Raw genomic sequence first — 18451 nt, forward strand, 5'->3', positions numbered from 1 at the left:
GGTTTAGTGAAGAGCCAATGACACAGCATTTGCAGTAGACCTGCTATGACAGAAGGTAAATTGGAGCAGATGCAAGTCATTTCTCAGGGAGGAGTTGATATTTTTCATCACCAACTTCGCAAAACACTTCATTACAGTGAAAGTAAGTGCTATTGGACAACGGACTTTGAGGCAGGTTACCATATAAGGTAAGGCACTGGTACAATTGAAGCCTGCTTCAAGCACGTGGGTGCCTCAGCGAGAGGTTAAAGATATCAGTAAACATTGTAGTCAGTTGATCAGCACAGATCTTTAATACTTCTAGCAGGTACCTCATCTGAGTTGGATACTTTCTGTGGGTTCATCCTTCTGAAGTATGCTTTCACGTTGGCCTCAGAGACTGGAATCACAGTGTCACTGGGGGCTGTGAGAGTTCATGAAGGTTCTTCCATGTTTTGACAGTCAAAGCAAGCATAGAAGGCATTGAGCTCATTTGGGAGTGAAGCTTTGTCGTCACCTACGTCATCTGGTTTCACTTTATAAGAGGTAATAGCATTCAAGCACTGCCCCAGCTTTCGAACATCCTTCAGTGATTCAAGTTCGGTCCAGAATTGTCACTTTGCAGGTGAAGTGGCTTTCTGGAGATTGTACCTAGACCCTTTGTATCTTATTGATTGCCAGACCTGAATGCCACTGATCTGGTGACATACCAAATCTTCTCAAATAGATTAATAAAAAAGTTATGTCACAACAGTACCTTCAGCCCACTGTGTCTCTGCCAGTTGAAGGAGGGCATCAAGCCCAATTCTACCTTCTCAGACAGGGGTCCACAGTCCACCCTGGAGGCAATGCATCTTTATGTACATTGTCGTACATTTAAACGTGAGGGGTCATTCTGTTCTTTCAATCCTTTTGGGCAGCATTCCAGAACCCTACTACAGTTTAAAAAAAATCTTTCATCTTTAAACAGTCACTTTAAATCTCTGGTCCCTGGTTTTTAATCCCTCTGCTGAATTAGAAAATAGATCCTTCTTCCCCATTGCTAGCTCCTTGTCAGAATCAGATTTATTCTTCAGACATACATCAAAACATACAGTGAAATGTGTCATTGGTATTAACAACCAACTCATCTAGGGATGTACTGAGGGTAGCCCACAGGTATCGCCAAACAATTCTGCCTTTAGATTGATTATCAGGGACCAAAGTATCACAGGTTATGCAATCAAGTAACCTGCATTTGGTGATATTGTAGGCTTCATAACACTTGAAGTGCAATGGGATAGCCTCATCTTGGAAACTCAGCCCTTCTTAAACACTAATGATCCCCTGCCGTGTAAGTAATTATACTAATCCAATATCTAAATTCAAAGTAGGTTTATTATCAATGTACATATATGTCACCATGTACAACCCTGCGATTCATCTTCTTACAGGTATTCACAGTAAACACAAAGAAACAGAATAGATTCAATGAAAGGCCAAACACAAGACGGACAAATAACCAGTATGCAAAAGATGACAAGCTGTGCAAATACAAAAAGAAAATAATAATAACATTAATAATTATAAATAAGGAACAAATATGGAGAACATGAGACGAAGAGTCTTTGAAAGTGAGTCCATAGATTGAGGGAACAGTTCAGTGTCGGTATGAGTGAAGTTATTGCCACTGGTTGAGGAGCCTGATAGTTGGGGGGTAACAATTGTTCTTGAACCTGGTGGCGTGGGTCTTGAGGCTCCTGTACCAAATAAGCTTCTCTTCAGCCTCCTCATCTGTTCCAAAGAATACATCTCTAGCTTATTCAGTTTTTTCCCCATAGCTATAAATTTCAGGCCTGGAAACAGCCTTGTAAACCTCTACTGCATGCTCTCTAATGTAATCACATATCTCCCGTAACATGGAAACCACTCTGTTCCAGGTATTAAAGCTACCTTCCCTATTCAAGTAAACACAAGAGATTCTGCAGATGCAGATACACACAAAATGCTGGAGGAACTCATCAGGTCAGGCAGCATCTATGGCGAGAAATAGTCAACGTTTCAGGCTGAGACCCTACATCAGGACTGGAAAGGGGAAGAAGACAGAATGAGAAAGTGGGGAGAATACAATACAAGCTGGCTGGTGATGGGTGAGGGGGAAGGTGGGATAAAATGAGAAGCTAGGAGGTGATATGTGGAAGAGGTAAAGGGCTGAAGAAAAAGAAATTTGATAGTAGTGAAGAGTGGACCATCGGAGGAGGGAAAAGGGGTGGGGCTCCAGCGAGAGGTGACAGAGGCCGATTCAAGTTCTCTGAGCACTAAATCTGTGGTGATCACCCAGTGTATTTCTGATGAAGTAATCCACGTGTTGTTCTGATAGATTACTCTCCTTTAGGAAATGTTGCCTTTGTGATTGGTTGTGGCCTTCTCTGTCTTTTCATTTGGACACATATATTCCCATGGAACTATTTGTAAAACAGCATTCGTGTTTTCTCCTGACTGGTATTGATCTGGTAATCTGGTTCTTGATGTTTCTGGGATCTTCCTGTACATCAAATGACTGTCAGTGATAGCACTTCAAAATATTTTGGAATGTTTTGAGGTTGAGAGAACAATAGCACAAAAACCATTTCTTCTTTATTTGGCCCTAGTTTGGTTTCTCATGAACTGTGGTAAGTCACTGAAAATCAACTGTACATCCAGATCCACAGAGAAATGTTACATTAGTCTGATTCTGCCTTTCTTTCTACTATACATGCAATGTTATATAATTGCAGCTAATATAATACATTAGAGTGATAAACACAAGAGATTCTGCAGATGCTGCAATCTTGAGCAACACACACAAAAAGCTGGAGGAACTCAACAGGTCAGGCAGTATTCATGGAGGGAAGAATCAGTTCATATTCCGACTGGCTAGCTTCCAACCTGATGACATGAACATTGATTTCTCCAACTTCTGGTAATTTTACCCTCTCCTCCTTCTCTCTTTATCAATTCCCTGTTCTGATGCCCCTCTTACCCCTTCACTTCACTCCACCTGCCTATCACCTCCCTCTGGTGCCGGTCCTCCTTCCCTTTCTTCTACAGGCCACTCTCCTTTCCTATCAGATTCCTTCTTCATCCCTCACCTTTTCCACCAATCACCTCCCAGCTTCTTACTTCATGCTCTCTCCCCTACCCTCCTGGCTTTATCTATCATCTGCCAGCTTATCCTCTTTCCCCTACCTCCACCTTCTTATTTTGGTTTTGTCTCCCTTCCTTTCCAGTTGAAGGGTATCAGCCAGAAACACTAGCTGTTTGTTCTTCTCCATGGTTGCTGCCTGGCCTGCTGAGATCCTCCAGCATTTTGTACATTACATTAGAGCGGTGTATTATTTTGCAATGCATTAAAAATCAGAATCAGGTTTAATATCACCGGCATATGTTGTGAAATGTGTTGACTTAGTGGCAGCAGTACAGTGCAATACCTGATAAATACAGAATAAATAAATAACAGTAACTATATATGTATATATATAATAAATAGTTAAATTAAGAATAGTAGTGCAAAAAAGAAATAATAGGAAAAAATGAGGTAGTGTTCATGGGTTCAATGTCCCTTGAGGAATCGGATGGTAGAGGGGAAGAAACTGTTCCTGAATCATTGAGTGTGTAGCTTCAGGCATCTGTACCTCCTTCCTAATGGTAGCAATGAGAAGAGGGCGTGAGAAGAGATGAGGTTACTTAAAATAAATATTTTCATGTAGCATCTCCCATTTTAATGTCGATGTGAATTCCTGCAACACTGCCGCATGCTCTTGGCCAGTCTTAGCCCTCTGGCTGCTCTCCCAGGTGCCTGTTCTGCCTCGTGATCCTGTGCAGTGACCATCACTAGGGCGTTGCATGGTGACAGCCACAAATGACCCACTCAGACCTGGCATCAACACACTCGTACACCCAACTGCCATAAGCACTATCAACAGGTGCCAATGATAATAGCAGTAGACACACTTGCCTTTTTGTTCGATTTCTGTGGCAGAAATAGATTATGAATTTGTGGGCACACAGTCTGCATCACCTATAATTAGACAAGCTCGTACAGACTCCCCTGTGACGCAGCATCTTGTGATTGGCCTGTATTACTATCCTATTTAAACAACCAAACTGAAGGAAACAACATCACACTGTGGCAATTTCCAACATAAAGGTCTATATAATACAAAACCGTACAACACAGGAACAGCCACAAGATCTACACTGACCTATATTGAATTAAACTAATTCTTTTCCTCCTGTACAAGATACATATTCCTTTCTTCTCTCCATATTCATGTGTCTAACAGCCTCTTAAACCCCATGGTCATACCTCCCTATTCCAGGTACTTATGGACATACTCTTTTGGCACCAGAATGTGTGACAACACTTGCTGGCTGCTCCCAGCACTCTCTGTGTAATATAACCTGCGCCGCACATCTGTTTTAGACTTGCCCTATCTGAACTTAAATGTATGACCCTTCATACTTGATATTTCTACCCAGGGAAGAAGACTCTGTCTACCCTATCCATGTCTCTCGTGATTTTGTAAACTTCTATCAGGTCTCCCCTCAGCCTCTGACACTCGTGAGTCGGTCATTTACTGGTTAGCGCAATGCTTTACTGTACCAGAGACCTAGGTTCAACTCCTGCTGCTGCTTGTAAGGAGTTTGTACATTCTCCCCATGACCACGTGGGTTCCTCTGGATGCCTCAGTTTCCTCCCACAGTCCAAAAATGTACCAGTTAGTAGGTTAATTGGTCATTGTAAATTGTTCCATGATTAGGCTGGAGTTAAATCAGTATAGCACAGCTCGAAGGCTGAAAGGGCCTATTCTACACTGTACCTCAATAAGTAAATTTGAAGAAAAAACATTAGACATCCTAATGTCTGCCCTAGGTTCCCTCTGCTGCTCTATCTGTACCTCATCTGCTCTAAACACTTGGATCTAATAGTATGTTTCTATGAAATCTGAATGGGCAAAAAAGGACCATCACTATGTAGCCTTTAATTAAGCTCACTGCAGGAGATGGTTCAGTGGTGAGATGGGGAAGGGAATGCTGGGGGAGATAGTTTCTTGAGGTCACATGAGTTCTGCGTCAACAGTTCCTCATTCAAATTCTGTAACTAAATTAAGACTATAGCTCCTCTGTTCCATCTTCATGGTTTATCCAGTCACCTCATGTGTACTGGTAAAGACACTTTCTCCACATTCTGTGAGAATTTTTCATTAACATTTTTCCTAAAAAGATGTCCCTTTATAACAGAGACGAGGAGGAATTTCTCTAGTCAGAGGGTGGAGAATATGTGGAATTCATTGCCACAGACGACTGTGGAGGCCAAGTCATTGGGCATATTAGAAGTGGAGGCTGATAGGTTCTTGATTAGTCAGGGCATCAAAGGTTACGGGGAGAAGGCAGGAGAATGGGGTTCAGGTGGAGAATAAATCAGCCATGATCCAATGGAGGAGCAGACTCGGTCCAATTCTGCTCCTATATCTTATGGTCTAATGGAGTGGTGACACTTGTAGGTTGGGTGTGTTGGTTGTTAATCCAATTGACACATTTCACAGTATGTTTCAATGTACATGTGATTAACAAATACATACATTTTAATCTAATCTAACGTATTTGAGCTTTCAGGACTCAGCGTGGAATTCAACTATGCCAGGTCACCAGCTTTCCCTCCATGTGAAAAGTCTGAACTGTTCTGATGCAAGGTCAATATCTGTAATGTTAACCCACTTTTTATCTCTCCACAGATGCTGCCTGACTTGCTAAGTATTTCCTGCATTCTTGTTTTATTCCAGTGTTCCAACAACATCCATGTTTGTGTTTTGCAGTTTCAGCATGTGTTTTCCCTGCTTCCCTCTCCTTAGCCTGTATTCATCTCCCTCGGGTCACACCACCTTTCTTCATGTTAACAACAACAGGCAAACTTCATCACCTTCCCACAGCCAACACCGCCATTTTGTGTGTCAATCATCCACTGGAACTTCATTCCATCACCTTGTCCCCTCCGTCCCTTTCTCTGCTCTGTAACATAAAATGTGCTCGTAGCTTCTTCTAGTTCCAATGAAAAATCATTGCTGTTTCTCTCTCTGCTGATGCTACCTGACCTGCTGAGTCTTTCCAACATCTTCTGATGTTATCCCCGCCATCCCCATCTATTGCCTTCATCACAGCACTACACTGTAAACACTTTAAACCACTTTTTAAATGATGCTTACATTGTAAATACATGCTAGTATTTATGCACATTTTACTCAATGCCTGTACTTTAACCTTTAATTATTTTTATTCCTTAGAATTGTTGTATGTATTTTTGTTTCATGTCACACCAATACACCACAGTGAATTCCTAATACATGTAAATGTATATGGTGAATAAGGTTGATCCTTGATTTCCATCCCCTGCAGGGCTTTTTCTTGCTTTTCGATGATTGTCTATTCAGTTCACTGACAGACTCCCAGCACCCGGGGAGTAAAGCTTTTCCACTTTGAAGGCATGTACTGGACTATGTTATCAGAGAAATCAGAGAGCAAAGCTGGAGTATCTGAACCATGAAAAAAATGTAACGGGCTGCTTACAAAACTTCTAAATGGACCTCTTCAGAATTACTCTCACTGCAATCTGCAACCTGTAATTTCCCTTTAAGCAATGTACTTTTGAACCATTTTAATTAATGAGTGATTTCACAGTCTTCTGAAGGGTTTGATGGACTTACCTCTCAAGCAAGCAGTTTCAGCACCTTTAAGCAGTCAAAGCTTCATTGCCATGGCTGGAAGAGGGGGAGGAGGGGAGGACTCCAAGCCATGCTGAATCCCAAAGGAACCAAAGTTCCTTTACCAGCATCTTGTTAGCAATGTACAGTCAGTGGAGAACAAGACTGAGGACCTAAGGGTCTGTTGCTGTTTTGGAGAGAAATGAGGAATTGTTGCATTCTGTGTTTCATGGAGATTTGGCTCACCCTGGACACACCAGTTACATCAGTAAGATTCAAAGGCTTCTCGATACACTGGATGGACTGGACTGCTGATTCAAAGAAGGCAAAAGGTGAGGGTCTGTGTTTCATGATAAACTCTTTGTGGTGCTTGGACACAGCAATCTTATCGAACTTTTATTCCCCTGACCTGGAACATCTAACAATTAAGAGCTGACTGTTCTACTTACCAAAAGAGTTCTCTGTAATCCTGACTGCAGCTTACATGCCACCAAAAGCTGGTATAAATCACGCACTCAAGATATTGAGTGCTGCCATCACCAAACAAGACACAGCCCACCACAATGCATTTCAAGTTATAGCTGGGGACTTAAATCAGGCTTGTTTGAAGAAATCTCTGCCACATTATCATCAGCATATATCCTGCAGCACCAAAGTCCCAACATACCAGACCACTACTGTACCAATGATTAGGAATCCCTACTATTCCATGCCTAGGATGCACTTTGGGAAATCTGATCACTTAGCTGTCCTTCTCCTACCTGCATACAGGCAGGGGCTAAAATGCAAGGCTCCAGAGATAAGGAAAACAAAGTTTGCGCGAGGCAGTGGAGCAGCTGCAGGATTACTTCGAGTCGATGGACAGGGCCATGTTCAAGGACTCATCTGTGGATCTTAATGAACACAGTACAGTTGTCATGGACTTTATAAAAACAGTCATAGATGAGTGTATCTCCACAAAATCATTCAGAGTCTCCTCTAACTATTTGACATCTTTAGGAGGCTGTACCTGAAGAAGGTGACATCCATCATAAAGGACCCTCCCTATCCAGGACATGTCTTCTTTTTACAACCATCAGACCCACACTCAATGATTTAGGACAGCTTCTCTCTCCTCTGTGATCAGATTTATGAACTCACGAACGCTACCTCACTACTCATATTTTGCAGCATATATTTATTCTTGTATGATTCCCCACATCATATGACACAGTACATGACAAACAAATGAATTCTTTATTTTTGTTACTTATATTTTTAAATATATCTTACCCTGTATTTTTGCTGCTACACAAGTTTCACAACATATTTCACTGATAATAATCCTGATTCTGATTACTGTTTTACTCTAGAAAGAAAAATGCTTCCCTAGACTCTGACATTTTAAACACTAATGAAAAATCTTGCAGCATTGTTGAAACCTACGACTCCTTCCGATGTGCAGGAGAGTGGGCAGGGTAACTTTTCCCTTGGCAGCTGACCCCTACTCACTTCTACTTCACGCACAAACTGTGCCTTGTTACATCAGATCTTTGCAGCTAAAATAAATGGCAATAACTATTGTGCTGGTTCCAAGAATGACAAAGAACCATTATAAATGATTAATGTTTTGGTCTTACTCAAAGTACCAATGTGTCACTTGTACTCAATGTTTCTGTTTAATTCTAAGTACCAATTTGACACTAGCACCATTTCTTTGAAGTGTTACAAACAATTAAAATTATCTTTTGTTACTGTATTTAGAATGAAGTTAAGAGGATCGCCACTTGAGTAAATCAGACCAATAGAAAAGAAGGAAATAGAGACATGGTGTCACGCATCAAAGAGACAGGCCCTTCAGTCCAACTGGCCCATACTGATCGAGGTCCCGGCTGGGCTTGTCCCATTCCCCAGCATTTGGCCCATATCTTGTCATATTAGGCAAAGTTTAATCAACACAGTTTGTGATTGGGCTCTGTACTTCATGTTATGATGTGTTTCTGGTTTCTGTGTTGTATGATTTTGATTGGGGTGGACTGATTCTGTGGCCTGCAGTCAATGAATAACACAGCACTAGACTGAACTGAACTGGAACTGACCACTCCTGGACTGTTTCATTGACTTTGTGGTTTGAAGTTTTATATCCCGTGTTTTTTGTTCATTTTTGCTGCTTGTCCAGTTTGTTCTTTTTTTTGCACGTTGGAAATTTGATGTTTTTCTTTAATTGGGTGCCACAGTGTTTCTTTGTTTCATGGCTGTCTGTGGGAAGATGAATCTCTGAGTTGTATACTGCATCCATACTTTGACAATAAATGTACTTTGAATCTTTGAATATCCTTCCGAACCGTTCCTGCTCATATACATGTCTAAGTACCTTTTAAATATCGTTAATGTATCTGTCTCAACCATCTCCTCTGGCAGCTCATTCCATAGACAGACCACCTCTGAATGAAAATGCTGTTTCTTAATCTCCTATTGGGGGGGAGGGGTGGCAGCTCAGTATCATAGTTGTTAGAGTAATGCCTGTCCCTATCTCATGGCGTATGAGGCTACCAGCTACTCTCACCTGGTTTAGCCCACCTGTCCAAGCGGTGTACCGGAGAGCTGAGTGTCTGGTGAGGTCTAAAGGTGAGTGATCTGCCCCAGAATGAACACAACAAGCCCCTCACCAGAGGTGCTACCCCTCCCTGGACACCCCGTTCATATGTGTGTATACAATGTCTGTTGCCTTAGTGGCAAGATGAATTATTGGAATTAGTTTCATTTTAAAACAAATGACATTAAGACAACAATTTTTAAGGTCTTTTAGTTTCAAGAGAGGATCTATCAAGTAAAATAATTTCATATTGAAGGATCTAATAAATGAAGGGTCTCAGCTGAAATGTTGACTGTTTATTCCTTTCCATAAATACTGCCTGACCTGCTGTGTTATTTAATAATTATGTATTTAGCGATACAGTGTGGAATCAGCCCTACTGGCCTAATGAGCCAAACCGCCTAGCGATCCACCCATTCAACACTAGCCTAATCACAGGACAATTACAATCAATGACCAAGTAACTTACTAACCAATACGTCTTTGCATTGTGGGAGGAAACCGGAGCACCCAGAGGAAACGCACACTCTCACGAGAAGGATGTACAAACTTCTTACAGAGGATGGCGGAATTGAACTCTGAGCTCCAACAACCCGAGCTATAATAGTGCTACACTACCATGGAGTTGCTCCAGCATTTTGCATTGGTTGCTTCAGTGATCACTTGATACACTTAAGAATTCTCTTATTTTGTGTTCCTTGCTGTCAAACAACAACTCATGGCTCTCAAAAACAAAAATAAGTGAAAAGAAAAATGTGAAATATATGAAATTAAACCAAATCCTATGAAAATACAATTTTCCAGACTAGCATCCAGTATCATGGAGCCCAAATCACAAAGAAGGCATGCCAGCAGCTCTACTTCATTAGGAGTTTGAGGAGATTTGGTATGTCACTAAAGACTTTTGCAAATTTCTACAGATGTACAGTGGAGAGTATTCTAACTGGTTGCATCGCTGCCCACTATGAAGCCTCCAATGCACAGGGCTGCAAGAGTCTGCAGAGGCTTGTATACTCAGCCAGCTCAACACTCACCATTATTATGGACATCTTTAAGAGATGGGTCTTCAAGAAGGTGCAACCGTCATTAAAAACATTCACTATCCTGAACATGCCCTCTTCATCTTACTATCATTAGGGAGGAGGTATAGGAGACTGAAGACCCACACTTACCGATTTAGGAATAGCTTCTTCCATTCCACCATCAGATTTCTGAATGGTAAGTGAACCCACGAAGACCTTTTTTACTATCTATCTATTAAAATGTTTGTTCACTTGTTTATTTCTCTATCTATACGGCGAACACTGAACTGTTCTACGTTCTGAATGTGTGCCTGCTCTGATTCCAGCCCTTCCTAGGGCAGCTATGGTCTTTCATTTTTTTCTGACATTAGAACATAGGCCCTTTGGTTGTGCCAAACTAATTAAACTAGTAATTGAACACCTAACTAAATAAATCCTTTTCTGTCTATGCAATGTCCATCATTCCATTCTCTGCACATTCAGGTGCCTATCTAAAACTTTCTTAAATGCCTTTATTATATTTACAAATAGAAGCTAAAAGCCTTGAGGTTTGAGCCAGTGGGCACATACAAAATTTACAACTAATGGCTACTCTAATTCATCTGACATAGAAATGAATTAATAAAGTCAAAGTTAAAGTAAAATTTATTATCAAAGTGTATATTGCCATATCCTACCTTGAGATTCATTTTCCTGCAAGCATTTACAGGAAAATAAAGAAATACAATAAAATTTACCAAAAAAAATATAAAGACTGACAAACAACCAATGTGCAAAAGAAGACAAATTGTGCAAATAAATAATACTGAGAACATGAGTTATAAAGATTCCTTGAAATAGTCCTGCCGAAGGGTGTCGGCCCGAAATGTTGACTGTACTTTTTTTTCCATAAATGCTGCCTGGCCTGCTGAGTTCCTCCAGTATTTTGGGTCTGTTCCTTGAAAATGTGTCTGTAGTTTCTAAACTCAGTTCAGAGTTGTGCTGAGTAAATTTTCCATGCCAGTTCCGAAGCCTGATGGTGATAACTGTTCTTGAACCTAGTGGTGGTGGTGTGAGTATATTGAAGGAAAGGAGATATCATGAGATGGGGAAACAATTTAAAACTAAGCAACTGATTGGTGCTCCTCTCTGTCTCAATCTAATCACATACAAATTTAAATCAAATGACAAAGTCCAAAGCTCTTTAGATATGCAGATTAAGTTCAGTTGAAACCATTGGAGCACAGTTCTAAACCCAGGGCAGCTGATGTGCCTTTCCTTTCCTAAACCAAGTTATGACGCTGTCGGGATTTCTGTTGAGGGCCACAAGAGGCCAGAATTATTTGCTAACTTTTTTTTCTCTTCCCCTTCTGCTCATGGAAACACGAGGACACAAGTTCAAATTTCAAATTTCAAGGTTCATACTGTACATTTCACTATATACAACCCTGAGATTCATTTCCTTGCAGGCATACTCAATAAGCTCAAAGAATAATAACCATAACAGAACCAATGAAGAACTGCACCAGCCAAAGTGCAAATACAAAAAGAAAGAAGAAATAATAATAATAAATAAATTGACAATTAATACAAAAACATGAGAAGAAAAGTCCTTGAAACTGCCCATAGGTGTTTGTTACATTACAATGTTGGGGCAAGTGAAGCTGAGTGTAGCTATCCACTTTAGTTCAAGAGCCTGATGGTTGAGGGGTAATAACTATTTCTCAGCCTGGTGGTGTGAGCCCTGAGGCTCCTGTTCCTTTTTCCTGATGGCAGCAGCAAGCAGACAGCGTACTAGATGGTGGGGGACCCTGATGATGCATGCTGCTTTCCTACGACAGTGTTTCATGTAGTTGTGTTCAATGGTGGGAGAGAGCTTTACCCACAATGCACTGGGCCATATCTATAAATTTTTGTAGATACCACAGACGCTGGAATCGGGGGCAAAAAAAAGAACAAACTGCTGGAGGACTCAGCTGATTAAGTAGCATCTAGAACAGTACAACACAGGAACAGGCCCTTCAGCCCATAAGGTTGTGTGATCTCATTATACTAGTTAGGCCATATTAAACTAATCCTGTCTGACTATACATGGTCTAATCTTCCAATCATGTGCCTGTATAAAAACTTCTTATATGCCTCTACCTATCCACCACCACATTCTCTGTGTAAATAAAATCTTGTATAGAACCCCTCACATCCCTTTTGAACTTACCCACTCTTACCTCAAATGCATACCCTCTAGTATTAGACATTTTAACCCTGGGAAAATTATATTGGCTGAACATAAAATATGGAACAATTAGGGCTTTTGGCCCAAAATGTTGTGGAGACTTTTTAACCTACTCCAAGAACAATCAAGTCTTCTTTTCCTTCATCCTTACTCCTTACTGAAGAGACTCTTAATTATCCCGAATGCATCTGCCTCTACTACCACCCTTGGTAGCACATTCCAAGCATCCACCATTCTCTGTGTAAACAAACCTACCTCCCATATCCCCCTATACTTTTCTTCAAATACCTTAAAGTTATGCTTCTCTGTATGAGCCATTTCCACCTTGGGAAAACGTATCTGGCTGTCCACTCATCATTTTATACACTTATCAAGTTACATCTCATCCTACTCTATCTGGGGATTCAAAGGCAGAGCTGACATTTTGACATTAGAGCCTGCTTCAGGACTGAGAGTGTAGAGGGATGATTCAGGGACTGACCGGCAATAGGTGGAACCAGGTGTGTAAAGGGATAATGGGCAGGTGGAGCCAGGTGGGAGAGGAGAAGGGAATGGGGTGGAGCTGGAAGACAGTGGCTGGTGGACCATAGGTAGAGACAGATAAAGGATAAAGAAAAGAGAGGAAGTTGGAACATGGAGGGAAGGAAAGAGGAGGTAATGAGAGAGGGTGGAGGGTGATCAGTGCAAAAAGAGTCTACAGATGATGGAATCTGAAAAGTAAAGAAGATGATAAATGGAACCAGATGAAGGAGGGATGATGTACATATGGAATCATTTGGGGATGTTGACAGGAGGGGAGAGGATATAAAATTATGAACCACTAATACCTCATTATGATCTTGCACTTCATTGTTGCTGTACTGCACTTTTTAGGGTGGCAGGGTGGAGATATATCTCTACCAAAGGAGGTGTAAAGTGCTCCTTCCCTCTGCTAGCCTGCAGATCACCCTTGGGCAAGGTGTAGAACCTGCTTAACACTCTCCCCCTCCACCCGATCAGGGTCATGAGAAGTCATGGGAGCAGGTGGTGGATGGTCATATGAGCAGATGGTGCATTTCACAAGTCTTGGTTATGCCACCACTGATGCCAGGCAGACATTCTCTGAAGAGTATTAGTAATGGCTGGGGTCACCCATCTTGTAAAGACACTGCCCAGAAGAAGGCAATGTTTGCCAAGAACAATCATGGTCATGGAAAGATCATGATCGCCCACGTCATATATGGCACATAATGAACAGACATACTGCACTTTCTCTGTAGTTGTTACACTTTATTCTGCATTGTTATTGTTTTACCTTGTTCTACCTCAATGATGATTTTGATCTCTATGCACAGTATGCTTTTTGCTCTATCTTGGTACATGTGACAATAATAAACCAGTACCAATACCATGAATGCCCGTCAGGAAGTCACAATGGTTTGTGACTGGCACCTTAACAAAGTTTAACAGCCAAGAACATGGATGGGAGAGGTTAAGCAAGCTACGGGCCAAACACAGGCAAATGGGACTAGTTCGGTAGGGCAACATAGTCAGCGTGGACAAGTTAGGCAGAAGGACCTGTTTCCATTTTGTGAGTCTGTGGCTGTATAAGACCATAAAGCATAGAAGCAGATTTAGGCCATTCAGCCCATCAAGTCTGCTCTGCCATTCGATCATGGCTGATTTATTTTCCCTCTCAACCCTATTTTCCTGCCTTCTCCCTGTAATCTCTGACACCCAAACATATCAGCCTCTGCTTTAAATACAGCCAATGACTTCTTTTAGTACCCTGGGATGCATCCCATCAGGACCAGGGGGCTTGTTATTTTTTCAGAATCAGAATCAGGTTTATTATGAAAGGTTGATGTGAATGAAATTTGTTAACTTAGCAGCAATAAATTCAGTTCAATGCAATATATAATCTAGCAGAGAAAAAATAATAATAAATAAACAAGTAAATCAATTATGTATATTGAATAGATTAAAAAACGTGCAAAAACAGAAATACTGTATATTTAAAAAAAAGTGAGGTAGTGTCCAAAGATTCAATATCCATTTAGGAATCGGATGGCAGAGGGAAGAAGCTGTTCCTGAATCGCTGAGTGTGTGCCTTCAGGCTTCTGTACCTCCTGCCTGACGGTGACAGTGAGAAAAGGACATGCCTTAATAATGGTCGCTGCCTTTCTGAGACACTGCTCCCTAAAGATGTCCTGGTTACTTTGTAGGCTAGTACCCAAGATAGAGCTGACTAGATTTACAACTTTCTGCAGCTTCTTTTGGTCCTGTGCAGTAGCCCCTCCATACAGACAGTGATGCAGCCTGTCAGAATGCTCTCCATGGTACAACTATAGATGTTTTTGAGTGTATTTGTTGACATGCCAAATCTCTTCAAACTCCTAATAAAGTATAGCCGCTGTCTTGCCTTCTTTATGACTACATCGATATGGTTAGGACCAGGTTAGATCCTCAGAGATCCGACACTGAAGAACTTGAAGCTGCTCACTCTTGCCACTTCTGATCCCTCTGTGAGGATTGGTATGTGTTCCTTCATCTTACCCTTCCTGAAATCCACAATCAGCTCTTTTGTCTTACTAACGTTGAGTGCCAGGTTGTTGCTGTGGCACCACTCCACTAGTTGGCATATCTCACTCCTAAGCTGTCTCGTCACCACCTGAGATTCTACCAACAATGGTTGTATTGTCAGCAAATTTATAGATGGTGGTATTTGAGCTATGCCTAGCCACACAGTCATGTATATATATAGAGAGTAGAGCAGTGGGCTAAGCACACACCCCTGAGGTGCGCCAGTGTTGATCGTCAGCGAGGAGGATATGTTATTACCAATCTAAACAAATTGTGGTCTTCTGGTTAGGAAGTCAAGGATCTAGCTGCAGAGGGAGGTACAGAGGCCCAGGTTCTTCAACTTCTCAATCTAGATTGAGGATCCCCAGGTGTGGTTCAGTAAGCAGGTATCTCTCTCTGCCGTATGTTTCAATAAATTCAGTAACTCCTGCTCTTGCCCACAATCCAAGCTGCATTTTCAGCTTGTGGCAACTCTGTTGAACTGGTGAAAGACTAAAGACCTCAGATGTGATCATCACTGATAAGTCCAACAAAAATTTAGAGGAGAATTTACCCAGAGAATAGTTAGAACATGAGCAACATTGATGTTTCTGGCCAAAACCCTTAATCAGAACTTATGACGGATCCTGATGAAGGGTTTTGGCCCAAAACATCAACTGTTCATTTCCATCCATAGATGCTGTCTGACCAGCTGACCTCTAGCATTTTGTGCATGTTGCTCAAGATTTCATCTGCATATCTCTTGTGTCTTGTAGCTAGAATGTGAAGTTTGCTGCTACTGGATCAGTGAAGTGATTAAAATCAATTATTTAAGGATAGACTAATCATGAGGAATGGACTGAAATTAAAATGCCAGAATATTCAGTTGATAACACACACAAAATGCTGGAGGAACTCAGCATGTCAGGCAGCACATATGGAAATGAATAAACAGTCGACATTTTGGGCTGAGACCCTTCATCAGTACCTGCTAAGCTCCTCCAGCATTTAGTGTGTGTACTCTGGATTTCCAGCGTCTGCACAGTCTCTTGTGCTCATTCAGTAGGTAAGGCAGCTTCTGAGGAGGGAGGAACAAAGTTAATGTTTTACTGGAGAAAAATGGTCTGGCCTTCTGGTATTTCTAGAATTTCTGATTTTATACAGATGCTTATGCCGATTGTGTCTGAGTGGGAGGGAGTCTGTGAAGCATAAGAGCAGGCAAACTATTTCAAATAACCAGTTTCTGCATTTTCCACTCTATCTCAAGTGCAAGTGTTCAGTATATTAGCAGATGTACTCATGTCGCTTGCATGTTTCACAAAAAAACTTCCCTACCAAGACCTCAGTTACAGCCTGTTATGCCACAGGCTTTTAGGGCAGCAATGAAGGTTCTCCATCTCTGTCTGTCCTTGGCCATCTTCTCTATTATGCCCCAGGTGTGGTTCAGGGTTCTCATTTTTGCCTCTACGGTACTGTGCCAGGTTGTCTTTGGTCTTTTGCATTTTGTCTGCCCTTCAGGGTTCCAATGAGTGCTGTCTTATTGATGGAGTTGTTTTCTCTTCTCATCACATGCCTTCTCCATCTCCAATGTTTCCTCATGATGATTGTAGCAATGTCCACTTGGTGACACTGAAGGAGAAAGGGCATGGTTGGCATTCTTTCTTGGCCAGAAAATATGGAGGATCTTCCAGAGGCTCATGGTGTGGAATGACAACAGCCATCAAGATCATCCCTTATCTTAAGCCAGCATTCTGACCCGTACAAGACCGTGGACAGAACAATGTTGACCATGGATCTGAAGACATTTCTAGCTTTGTTGAGTCTGCACTGGATGTCATCCTGGGTTCCACCATACTGCCAAATGATGTTGCCCAGGTAGGTGAATGTGCTATTGTTGGGTAAGTTGATGCCATATGCCTTGATGAGAGGAGGAGACTCTACACTGAGGGTCAGGGTCATAGTCTCAGTCTTTCTCTGGCTGACTCCAAGTCCAATCTGTACCACCAAAGGTACACAGGGACTGACCACCAAGACCTGCCACAGGGTTTTGACCCAAAATGTTGATAATTTCTTCCTCCCCACCCTCTCCCCCATAGCTCTGCCAGCAGAGTGCTTGTTGGAAGCCCTGAGGTGGACTTTCTAATCCATTACAGCAAAAGATTATCAGGTGGACAGAGGGAAGACCTATATGGAAAAAGTCATAGAGAGATACAGAATGCAAACAGGCCCTTCTGCCCAGCAAGTCTGTGCTAGCCATCAACCACTCTTTCTTGAAAAACTTCCCAATTCTTGGGTATCCATTCACCAGGACTACCTAGACAAAAAGTATTTGGAATGGTATTGAGAACTTTGAAGGGGTGTGCACACATCTGAGACTGCCCACTTGTCACACAGTGACCTCATCAGCCATCTCACAACCCACAGCAAACCCCAACCCCACTGAAAAAACAGTATCTACTGATATCTTCCAGCCTCCGCAGGAGTCAGACACCGTCCACATGACCAGAGGGCTCCTGGGGTGTAGGGTTAATTGTCTTTCTTCCATTTTGAGGCTTGGTGCCCTAATGTAGAGAGCAGACTTGGTGGGCCAAATGTCCTAATTCTGCTCCTATATCTTATTGTCTTTTTTTTATGGGGAGAAGGCAGACGGATGGTGTTCAAGAAAATGGATCAGCCATGATGAAATGGCAGAGAAGATTCAATGGCCTGAATGGCCTAATTTTGCTCTTACGTCTTATGGACAAGTCCTTACTACACTCCTCCAGCAATGCTGGCACAAGAGACTGCAGATCATAAACACGAGATTCTGCATATGTTGGAAACCCAGAGAAACAAAAAAATCTGGAGGAATTCATCAGGTAAGGAGACAGCATCTGTGGATGTCGATGTTTTGGGCCGAGGCCCTTCATCAGGACTGGAAAGGAAGGAGAAGGATGCCAGAATAAGACGGAGGAGAGATGGGAAGGGATGAAGTAAGAAGCTAGGAGGTGATAGATGGAGAAGAAGGAATCTGATACGAGAGTGTATTGTGGGAGAAAGGTAACGAGGTGAGGAACCAGGAGGAGGTGATAGGCAGGCGAGAAGAGTGGGAATAGAAAAAGAGGGAAGGGGGAAGGGAAAATTAACGGAAAATAAAAGTCTATGTTCGTGCCTTCAGGTTAGGGGCTATCGAAACGGAAGAACGCAAATGCTGGAATCTGGAACACGCGAAATGCTGGAGAAACATAGCGGGTCGAGATCTACGGACTCAGTCATCTGTCCATTTCCATCGAAAGATGCTGCCTGACCCGCTATGTTCCTCCAGCATTTCCGGTGTGTCCTCCATACCCCCCCCCCCCCCCATGGCTGCTCCTCGACCCCTCAGTTCCTCTAGCAGTTTGTATGTTGCTGCAGATTAGTTTTT

The 18451-nt window shown here is 42.0% G+C and overlaps 1 protein-coding gene across 5 annotated transcripts in view; it reads right to left on the bottom strand.

Annotated features, from left to right (window-relative positions):
* LOC140739757 (uncharacterized) overlaps positions 1-18451 on the bottom strand; it is a 222581-nt gene that overhangs the window by 122671 nt on the left and 81459 nt on the right. The window lies entirely within an intron of this gene.

Source organism: Hemitrygon akajei, chromosome 16, assembly GCF_048418815.1.
Source record: "Hemitrygon akajei chromosome 16, sHemAka1.3, whole genome shotgun sequence".
Taxonomy (NCBI): Eukaryota; Metazoa; Chordata; class Chondrichthyes; order Myliobatiformes; family Dasyatidae; genus Hemitrygon; species Hemitrygon akajei.